Below are 11,635 nucleotides of genomic sequence, written 5' to 3'. Positions count from 1 at the left end.
AGCTGGGAAACGGTGGAACCAGTTCTGCATCTCACGAGTTTAGACCCTTACATCAGTCTGCTGCAACGGACTGCTTCAGGTGCATAGAGGTCATGGCTTGTCCAGGGGCCAAATCTGACTCTAGAATACAGGAATAGTCTTTTTTTTCTTTTGTAGAGACAGAATCTCACTTTATCACCCTTGATACAGTGCTGTGGCGTCACACAGCTCACAGCAACCTCCAACTCCTGGGCTTAGGCAATTCTTTTGCCTCAGCCTCCTGAGTAGCTGGGTCTACAAGTGCCCACCACAATGCCCAGCTATTTTTTTGTTGCAGTTTGGTCTGGGCCGGGTTTGAACCCACACCCTTGGTACATGGGGCTGGTGCCCTACCTAATGAGCCACAGGTGCCGCCCAGGAATAGTATTAACTCTTCGATGTTTCAGGCCAAATGGTATGTGCCACATTTAAACAAGTGACTGTGAGCTTTCTGTCATAGTAACCTGGGGCATTGATATGTCTGTGAGTTTTTTCCATAGCATTCGGGTCTCGTGTACCACTGAGAACTCCCAGTTTTATATTACAACTGACACTCATTTTCTAAACAGAAGAGACCCCCCTGATAGTAGCCCTTGTGTCATTTGTCCGGCACTTGCTTAGAGAAATGACAGATGCTGACCTTCTAATCCTCATTGTATATAGTCAACAAGATATGCTTTATGACTTAAAAAGAAGATAGTCAATTCCCATGGAAGCAGACACCATATTAGATGATTTATGTACTTATTTAATTTATCATTACAACATCCCCAGAGAGATACAGTTTATTATCTCTGTCTGGTGATTGTTCCCGAGGTTGTGCACTTTGTAATGGAGGTAGGACCTGAGCCTGACTTCCTCAAAGAGATTTCTTCCAAATTCCTTCTCTTTGAGTATATGACAGTGTTCACTCTTAACAAACTGGGAAACATATTTCATTCCATTTAATTAATCAAAATTTAACTAAAAAATGACCAGTTGAACAGTAACTCTATGCTCAGAGCACCTTACAGTTCTAAGCATCTTAAAACCTTGTTATCCATAACAAGTCTTAATAGCTTTATGTTTTAGATTATGCTATTTTAGGGAACAGTAAAATTTACTTTGTTTAAAGCTACTCCCTGGCATATGTTTGGGATTTAATAATGATTTGTGGAGGTGGGAAGATGGAGAGATAACAAACAAATCACGCTAAAGAAAGACCTCCACGCACAAGGTCCTTGCCTCTATATAAATGGTATGAAAAAGAGCATGAGATGGCCTGTATTTTATTTGGATAACATACCTAAGATGCAATATCAAGTTCTGAGCCAAAACTATGTAGTGTAACTTTTAGACATTTTTGAATCACTGTGAAGTAATTCAGGGCCAGAGCAGGGGTGGCTAAATACAGCCTGCAGGCCCGATTAAGCCGACAAGGATATTTTGTCCGTGCTCAGCTCCCACTGAGAACAAGCAACAACATTCAGCTGTGGGCGGATGCTGGCTCACAGACTCTGATGCTACTCAGAGCCTTGCCAGCACCAACTAGCTGCAGAGAGATGGGATAGGTCAGTGTAAATCTGGCCTCCAAGGTCCCTTCTGACTGTCATTCTCTGGGACTTCATGATGCAGTCCTGCCACAGATCCTGGATTGGAGCACACCCACAGAGAGAGGTGTGGGAGGATGGAAGGCGGCTGCGACAGAGAAGGGAGAGTCGTGGGGCTGCCACAGAGGATGTCCGCTCTTGTAGGTCTTCAATCCCTCTAGAGTGACCCTTCTGTGTGTCCCAGAGTACCTGGGAAGGGATTCATGAGTGGCACCAGCTTGCCTGCCAGCTGCTATCCTTTTCATCGTCCTGTTACTGGGCATTCGTAGGAACCACTGTGAGCCCTTGCAGCTAAATCAGGTGCCTTTGAGAGGTCATAGCTGTGCTCTGCTCTGCCACATGGACTAACTCTCTTGCGTTTTGAGTTAGAGTTAGTTTTTCTGCTTATGGACTCTTTTCCTTTGTGCCTTTGACATAAAATTGGGGAGCTGGCACGGGATAAAGCAGAACAACAGACATGACGCTGGACTCAGAAACACCACTTTCCTCTGAGGGCCAAAGCTTTGTTTCCGGCTTTTGTTCTGATAGAATCAGCTCTTACCTAAGGGACTCATGGTCCCTCATGCAAATAGACCTCTGGAGGGCCAAGCTACTAGCTGGCCAGGCATATCCCTATCTGTTTGAATCTCAGTAGTGGGCACAATCTAGGTCACAAGAGAACCCTATATCAAATTCATCCTTTATTGTCTTTCCCGTATCAGGGAAGATTATTTTAGAGAAATCTTGACTCTGAGTATATGATATGGAATTAAGAAAAACCAAAGAGCCTGGCATCTTGGCTGAGGCCTATCATCCCAGCACTCTGGGAGGCCAAGGTGGGAGCATCCTTTGACCTCAGGAGTTTGAGAGCAGCCCAACACCAAGGGGCCAGGCCTGTTGGCTGATGTCTGTAATCCCAGCACTCTGGGAGGCCAAGGTGGGAGGATCCCTTGACCTCAGGAGTTTGAGACCAGCCTGAGCAAGAGCAAGGCCCCACCTTTACTAAAAATAGAAAAATTAGCCAGGCATCATGGTGGGCGCCTATAGTCCCAGGTACTTGGGAGGCTGAGGCAAAAGGATTACTTGAACCCAGAACTTTGAGGCTACTGAGAGTTAAGCTGATGCCACAGTACTGTAGCAACAGAATGAGACTCTGTCTCAAAAAAATGCTAAAGAGGGAAGAGTAGCCTAGATAATATGGAAGAATGGTAGATAGAATGAAACATTTTGAAGGAGTAACATTTTAAATCCGTTTTAGGCTTAACAGAGGAGTTGTATTTTTGCAAAATAGTCACAATATCATGTACTTACATTTTACAAATACAATGTAACTTTAAATTTAGTTTTAGCAAAATCACTTTAGACAATAGAATACTTCAACTTGTTAAAGTGTAAAAGAAAACCAATTGTAACTCAGAATGGAGAAGACTCTGTACCTAATTGTATCAGTCTCTTTTAACTTTCATTTTCAAGGTTATCACCCTTCAGTGAAGATAAACACTACTAAAAGCTTGTCAGCTCTTTTGGAGACAGGAAAAAGGATTTGTTTCTTTGCCTGTCTCAAGGAGATAGATGTGGACATCAGTGTCCTTCTACAAAGCAGTCGATGAGCCTAAACAAGATGAAGTGGCAGCATGTTGATGGAATATATTCAGAGGTGACAAGCAGCCTTGCAGACAGTGATGTTTTCCTCATTATTCTGCAAACAAACTTCAGAGAACTCTTACAATAGGAAAAAGGAAAAAAAAATGCCTTGTCAAGGTCAGAAGTTAGGAAAGGCACAAGCATTGTGTCTTGAAGAGGGCCGGCCGATGGATGAGGACACAGAATTGTCTTAGCATTTTCTTAAAAAAGAAAAAAAAAAGATAAGACTATCCTAACATTAATTTAGAGCATTCAGAGAATGAAATAGACTTTTTGTTTTTAAACTAATGTTAGACTCAAACAGTTCTTTAACAAGAAATGTCACAATTTCCTTGCCAAAGTGTGAACTGGGTAGCTTTCTGACCATTAGACACGGTTAGAGCTGTGAACGTTTTGAAATATTATCTCATCTAATTATCTCTTTTAAGAGAATAGGAAGATGAGACCAGAGACTATTAGTTAACTTACTTGGAGTAACAGGAAGGTAGTGTGGGGAGGACCAAGACTAGCACTTTCACTCCTGGTCTTGTAAGTTTTATTCTATTATCCTGTGCTGTCCTGATTATACACTATGTCATGCAGAATTACAGAGCGTGTGTGTGTGTGTGTGTGTGTGTGAGAGAGAGAGAGAGAGAGAGAAAGAGAGAGAGGAACAAGCCTGCTCAGCTACCTGTGGCTGTTGCCATTTTCTCCTTCTGTTCAGGCGCCTCCTGCTGGGTGATACTTACCTGGGACATTCTGTCTTGAAAAATATGTGTAATTGTACAGCCTTGTACAGCCTCTTGTACAGCCTTGGAGCCTTCAAGGGGCAAGGGTGCCCTGAGGAAAAATGGGAGAAACTGCCTCTTCTCTTCTCCTCCCCTTTATGTGAAACTCTAATGTTCTACGGGCAGATTTTGATTTTTTATCACAAAGCTTTTGCATCAGCGGTCTTAAGGCATAGAGTGATTCTTGAGTCCTGCAACTCTTCTGTTACTGTCACTTCTGCTGCTCCGTGGCCTCTGGCGTCTGCACACTGGACAACTGGCAGGAATTAGAAGGACATGCGGAGTTGTTGCTTACTGCTTGAGTAGCTTTTATGATTTCCAGTGGGTACAAAAGGAGTCAAATTGTATAGCTGTGTATCTTTTTTCTCTTGAGGAAATTTGGGCCTCTAGGAGAGTCAAGAGTCTTGGCAAGAAACCTGTCTTGACTGGCTCTCCATTCACACAGGCGTGGGTTTGGGAAAAACCCTTTGTATTTCTCTTCAATTCTTGGCTCTGCCACTTACGTGCCATGTAACCCCAGGCAAGCAACTTAATTTCCTCGAAACTTGCTTTCCTCATTTGTGATATGGGAATATTATGAGTAGATATCTTAAAGGTCTGTTTGGATGAAGAGGGAGGTGCTGCCTTAAATTACTTCATGGCACAATGATTCAATAAACTTTGTCATGAGTATTACCTACCATTTCTCTCAGTAAAGAGGCAACAGTTAGGGCAAAAACACTGGCAAGGCTTGGAGATCACAGGGAAAACATTTGCAATAACGTACATAATAAAGAACTTGCATCCAGAATACAGAAAGAACTCTTATAACACAAAAATAAGAAAACAGATGGCCCAATTAAAGAATGGGCAATGACTTGAGTAGATACTTCGTCAAATGGCAAATAAAGAGGCTCATTTGTCATTGGGAGAAATGCAAATTTAAATATAGTGAGCTAGGTTTATATATCAACTAGAAAGGCAACAATCAAAAAGACATAATGCCAAGTATTGCCAAAGATGTGGAGGAACTTGAACTTTCAAACATTGCTGGAGGGAAAGAAAAATGTAAATTACAAAGCAATTTGGCAGTTTCTTAAAAGTTGAAAATACAGTTTCCTAGAATCTACCCAAGAGAAATAAAAACATAAGTCCACAGATATTCATAGCTGTATTCTTCAAAATAGCCAAACAAAAAGTGAAAAAAAAAAAACCTAAGTGCCCACCCACTAGTGAGTGGATAAACTATATACTCATTTTGCTGATTGTTACTTATCAATAAAAAGGCATGAATTACTGATACACACAGTGACGTGGTTAAATCACAAAAACATTGTGCGAAGTGAAAGAAGCCAGACACAAGAACTGTGTGATAAGATTCCATTTATATACAATTTCCAGAAAAAATAGAGCTGTAGTCAAGAAAGGGAGATCAGTCGTTGTGTAGGAAGGGGACTGGAGTTGGGCTTGAGGGCAAAGGGGCACAGGGAAGCTTTCTGGGGTGATGGAAGTGTTGTGAAACTGAGTTGGAGTGATGTGTGCACAAGCAATACATGTACTAAAATTCAGTGACCCGTATACAGAACATGGATGAATTTTATGGTATGTAAATGATGGTTGAATAATGTTAAAATCTATTGGAACCATGGATACAATGGTCAGTGATTGTCTTTTTTCTTAGTATCTATTTCACCTTTATTTTGGCGGCAGTGGTATGATCTTTTCCCCTGTTGGCAAGAGCCAAGGGTTGGGCAGTTAGTACTCTGTTGTGAGAGAAGGAAAATCCTACTTCAAACTTTATGAAGAAACACAAAGGCAATAAATTCTTGGTAGTATTTCAAGCCTATATCCAGCTAGGTTCAACTTCAGTGGTAGAGGAAGAAAATTCTCAGCGGCTGTGTGTAGTCTACCTTGGGCGTTGTGCGTAGTCCACCTTGGGCGCTGTGCCTTTCCTTGAACCAGCCACTGTTTCTAGGGAAATATCATCCAAATGACTGGTCAACAGTAAGTCACGTGCGACTTTTGGCCACTTTACAAGAAATAGACCAATTTTGGATATTCTTTATTTGGGGAGTTATTTAATCCTTTGCCAATTTTATCTGCAATAGTTATAAAAAAATGTCAGCTGGGGATATTTTTAATTAAAATGTAAAAGAAGGATGTATGAGAATATGAGAAAGCCAAAGGGCTGGACCAGGTGGACCTTGCCTGTTTTCATCATCCATTCCAGCTTTTGGTACAGGCAAATTTCTTTTCTTTTCTTTCTTCTTTCTTTTTTGGGAAATATCTGCTCTTCATTTTGAAAAATGGGATGAAGTGGGGGCATGTGACTATAAATAAACTAATCAGATACTTTGTTCCATGAATATGAACCTTGAGCAGAATACAGATGAGAAAGATTGAAATTGGTCTGAACAAACTGGCTCAAGAGAAGAAAAGGGGTGACCTGGTAACTTCTGAAGCTCCTTTGGATCTGATTGTTCTGACCCATTATGTGAACTATTGCAAATATTTCTTTTTTTCTTTTTTTTTTTGAGACAGAGTCTCACTTTGTTGCCCTTGGTAGGGTGTCATGGCATCACAGCTCACAGCAACCTCAAACTCTTGGGCTTAAGCCATCCTCTTGCTGCAGCCTCCCAAGTAGCTGGGACTACAGGCACCCACCACAACACCCAGCTACTTTTTGTTGCATTTGTCATTGTTGTTTAGCAGGCCCAGGCTGGGCTCAAACCCACTAGCCCTGGTGTATGTGGCTGGTGCCATAACCACTGAGCCCTAATGCAAATATTTCTAATAAATTCTTTTTCTGCCTAAATAAGCCAGATTTAATCAATGAACAGCAGGAATATGAAACTGAACTAGCAATTCTCTTATTAAAAATATGAACAAAATATATAATTGATGAATCTGTACGTTGGAAATTCTGCTTTGTTTTTTGGTTATCTATTGCATTTGTGTTTGTCATTCACAGGCGTATGCAACAGTGTGCATCTGCATGATGATGAATTTATCTTAGGTCACTAGTGTGAATTTGAAGACAGAAAAAAGTGGCAGCAAAAATATCAGCCTACAGTGTGACCCCTTCATATGCTCTCTATATGGCAAGGCTGGAAATATGGCTTAGAAAGTGGCATTTGCAAGAACATGATGTATAGAGCTGTGGAAGCAGAATAATAAAAATCCCTTCTTTGAAGAAGGAAGAAAAGTTAGATATGTAAGTCTTGCTTTAAACAGGGAATCAGCTTTCATGAAAGAGAAATTGTGAAGCAAATCAGACCTAAAAGTACATTTTTGATTCAAGCAATGTGTTGTTAATTACTTCTCGTTGATGGTAAGGAAAGCTAAGCAAGCAAAATATGTCAGCCCGTGGACCTAAACAAAAACTTGCTTTCTAACAAATCAGTTTGTGACAACCTCTCAAGTTAGACTAAAACTTGCTTCTGCTCAACAGTAATTGGCAGATTCCAGGGATGTGCTGCCAGCCATTCATTGTCAAAAGAAACAGACTTGTCTGCTCCATACTGTTTTATTAGCCAACTAGGATGTCAACCTTGGGGATGTCAAAATCATGAAACATATTTGGATAATTATGAGAAGACAGAAAGCAGGACTGGCTTGGAATAGAAATGATGGTTCAGAACTTGAACTTGGCTTTCTTCACACAAAGTGATACTTAAAATTAATTTAAGCTAAGTTCTTGGTTTAACTATCTTTAGAAATTTGGAGTATACACATACACTTTAAAGATGGTCCTTTTATTTTATTGTCTCCCTTTTGTTCAAGATGAAAAACAAACATCAAATGAAAGTGCCTCTGACCATTTCTAAATCTAAAAATAATTTGGTTACACTTCTGCAATATGAATGCCTGCTTCTCTGCGGCAGCGGATGGAACTCTTTGACAATTTTCTTGCAACCAGATGACAGGAAGCATGATGGTGCTGAAGGTTGGCTTTGAAGTGGGCTTGAAGGCAGTAAGAGCTCCCAGACTCATGACAGGGCACAATTATCATTAATATATTTTTATGTGGTACTTATTCATTATAAAGTCACTTTTATTCTATCATCACTGAGGGTTTTTTTGAACTATAGTATTTGAAAGTGCAGGGGCTAGTAGAATCCTGGAGTTGGAATATTAATTTTATTTTAACCCACAGTCATTAGTTGCCCACTTGTTATCTGAAAATGTCTGGCATGTGATTACAGATATTCAGAAACATATCTGGATAATTTAAGTGTGGTTGTATAAGTGTCAGTATCAATAACTTTTTACTACTTTCTAGACTAGCATGCTCCAATTATAAATTAAAAGAAGGTGAAATATTTAGCGTCCCTTATTCCAATGGAGAAGTGGGTCCTAATTCCTCTCTGTGTTTTGCGATGAGGAAGTACTCCTCCTTGAGCACTGCCAGCAGTCTTAAGCCGAGAAATACACTCCTATGAAGTGTCAAATCACTAGCTCCAAATGAAATTCTATCAAGTTGTTCCCTGTTTAATCAACTGTCGTCCTCAGTAACAAGAAGGAGACAATGCCCTACTTTCCCTTTATTCCTGCTGGAAAGTCCCAGCTTGAGAGTCTGGATAAGGTTCAAGGACGAAACAGGGAGTCTGGCTTAGATAAATAAAGGGAATGAAACTCTTGGGTTGTTTCCTCCCCTTCCTCACCTCTACCTCCTCTGTCCTGGCACATCCTTCTCCCCCCTTCCCCGTCAACGAAGTTTGGTGGAAGGAGGTCACATCTTACTGCGCTGTGTTACTTTGCTCTTGAGAATTCTGATTAATACATTATCCTGAGCCATGTTTCTGTCTGGTTATTAGATGTGACCAAGGATCAGTCCTGTCTCTACTTGGAATAGTTCCTATATTTAGTTGAAGGGGGTTACTCTCAATTCTCTATATCTAAAAAAAAAATTCTCTATATCTACTATTTCCTCTTTTTTTTTTTTTTGAGACAGAGCCTCAAGCTGTCCCCTTGGGTAGAGTGCAATGACATCACAGCTCACAGCAACCTCCAACTCCTGGGCTCAAGCACGTCTCCTGCCTCCACCTCCCAAGTAGCTAGGACCACAGGTGCCCGCCACAATGCCTGGCTATTTTTGTTGTTGTTGTTGTTGTAGCCATCATTGTTGTTTGGCGGGCCGGGCTGGATTCCAACCCGCCACCTTAGGTGTATGTGACTAGCACCTTAGCCACTTGAGCCACAGGCACTGAGCCTATTTCCTCATAAGTACAGAAATATATAGCCATAATTTATGGGTAGTATATCTGAAGGGAAATAAAACCTATATATTATGAACACATAGATATACACCCATGTACATCAACTGTGATCAGCATTATTTTTTTTTCATTTATGGGGAGAACACATATTCTGTGAAGTTATCTTCACTGAAGATTTAAAATAAGTAACTGAGGATGGGAGTATGCACTCCTGTCTGATGGTTTGAGGAGTAGTACCTCCTCTAGTCATGTAACAAATTAGAAATCTTGTCAAAGTTCCTTCCAGTTTTAAAATTACATAAAGTAATTGATCATTTTCTGAATTTAAACAAGAAAGAAAGAAAACTCCAAGCACTGTTTCTAAGAAGAGTTTAGTCTAATTTTATCAGTCTCAGTTATTTTAATTTTTTTTTTTTGGTCATCTGAGGTCCCAAAAGAAAAACATTAAATGGATAATTTTCTGTATGTTATTTAAAGACATTTGAGAAGTTGATAGCATAGAACAGGTCCAGAAAAAACAGGCAGGCAAAAAGTAAATGGAAAAGAAATAACTGTAGGCAAAGGAAAGAGAGGGCAGGAATTGACATGCCACTTCCAGTGGACAGGCTCACTGGAGTTTCAAACACGATTACATTTCTCCGGCAGGGGCTTCATGGTTCTTCTGAGTCCAGTACAGGGGAATTATCCTGATGAATAAGAACAAAGCATAAAAATTGCTGTTATTCAAGCATTAGGGAGAGAGGGACAAATTTTTAATTTTTTCCTTTCTTGATAGGATATCATTCCTCGGATTAACATAACCATCTAAGAATTTTAATTAGCTACCTGATTTCTCTCTTTTGGCACTTGCCATTCTCTCCTAACCTCTTTGTTCTAATTCCTTTTTAAAAGCTCCATCTTTCCTTATTCAGTTTTTCTGAATAAAATAAGATTATGGAATAAAATAGGATTTGTCTAAAGCTTCTTTAACTTGATGTTTAGCTTTTGTGGGAGTCTGGCTCCGAGTTTAACATTTAGATACATTTGGAAGAACCTTCTGGATGTAATTTTAGGAGTGTTGGGAAGAGCTTATACTCTTCTGCCCCATTTTATCCCAACCCACTTCTCCCTGATCTGATTGCTAATGTCTGCAGTTTTTTTTTTGAGACAGAGCCTCAAGCTGTCCCCCTGGGTAGAGTGCCGTGGCATTACAGCTCACAGCAACCTCCAACTCCTGGGCTCCAGCGAGTCTCCTGTCTCCGCCTCCCAAGTAGCTGGGACCACAGGCTCCCGCCACAATGCCCGGCTATTTTTTGGTTGCAGCCGTCATTGTTGTTTGGCGGGTCCGGGCTGGGGATTCGAACCCGCCACCTTGGGTGTATGTGGCTGGTGCCTTAGCCACTTGAGCTACAGGCGCCGAGCCATGTCTGCAGTTTTATCCTCTGGATTTACTTCCTTTGATGTTAAAGTACAGACGCATCTTGGAAGAATCACTACTCGTACTTTATTGTGAATGAGGCTCAGGGGTTGGGTTTGGATAAAGTGGTAGGGGTAAGAACAAGAGAGATGTAGCAGCTGGTACGGATGTTGTTGTGGCAATGTTGATGGAAAGACTGATGATTGCATAGTCCGGTCTGCTGGTCACTACCTGTAAACTTGGAGTCACTGATCACTCCTGAATCTCAACCATCACATGTGAAATGTGGGATAATACCCACTGGATGGGCGTGGAGTGGGGTGTTTGGCACACCTTTTGAGTGCGGGCCATAACTATAAGACGGCCTCTACTTAACAAATTCAAATATTTTGACCTGGTTGTTTGTATTCTCACATTAACCTGAAAGAAATGTAGGGTAATAATGCTTGTCTGATTATTACTTGGGGCCTCAAGTGAGAGAATATGTGTGGCAAAACCTTTACAAACTATGATGTGCTATGCAAAGTAAAGATATCAAAGGACACGACCAGAGGGGAAAGGAAACATGCCCCGACCCATGTCACAACTGAAGTGGGTTCTGGCATCACTCTGTAATCACACTCAGTGTGTGTTTGTTGATCTTTATTTATTTATTTTGGAGATAGGGTCTTGCTATTTTGCTGGTTTAGATAGCAGTAGTGTCACTACAGCTCACTGCAACCTCCAACTCTTGGGCTCAAATGATCCTCTTGCCTTAGCCTCCTAAGTAGCTAGAAATACAGGTAGGCGCCACAACACCTGGTTAATTTTTTTTTTTGTTTTTTTGAGACAGAGTCTTACTTTGTCATTGTTCATAGAGTGCTGTGTCATCACAGCTCACAGCAACCTCCAACTCTTGGGCTCAAATGATCCTCTTGCCTTAGCCTCCTAAGTAGCCTCAGTTATTTTTATTTTTTTTTTTTGGTCATCTGAGGTCCCAAAAGAAAAACATTAAATGGATAATTTTCTGTATGTTATTTAAAGACATTTGAGAAGTTGATAGCA

The sequence above is a fragment of the Otolemur garnettii genome, unplaced genomic scaffold (genome assembly GCF_000181295.1).
Source record: "Otolemur garnettii isolate 467f Iridium unplaced genomic scaffold, OtoGar3 scaffold00100, whole genome shotgun sequence".
In the NCBI taxonomy this organism is placed as follows: Eukaryota; Metazoa; Chordata; class Mammalia; order Primates; family Galagidae; genus Otolemur; species Otolemur garnettii.
The sequence above is the reverse complement of the archived record's forward strand: the minus strand, read 5'-3'. Positions refer to the sequence as shown.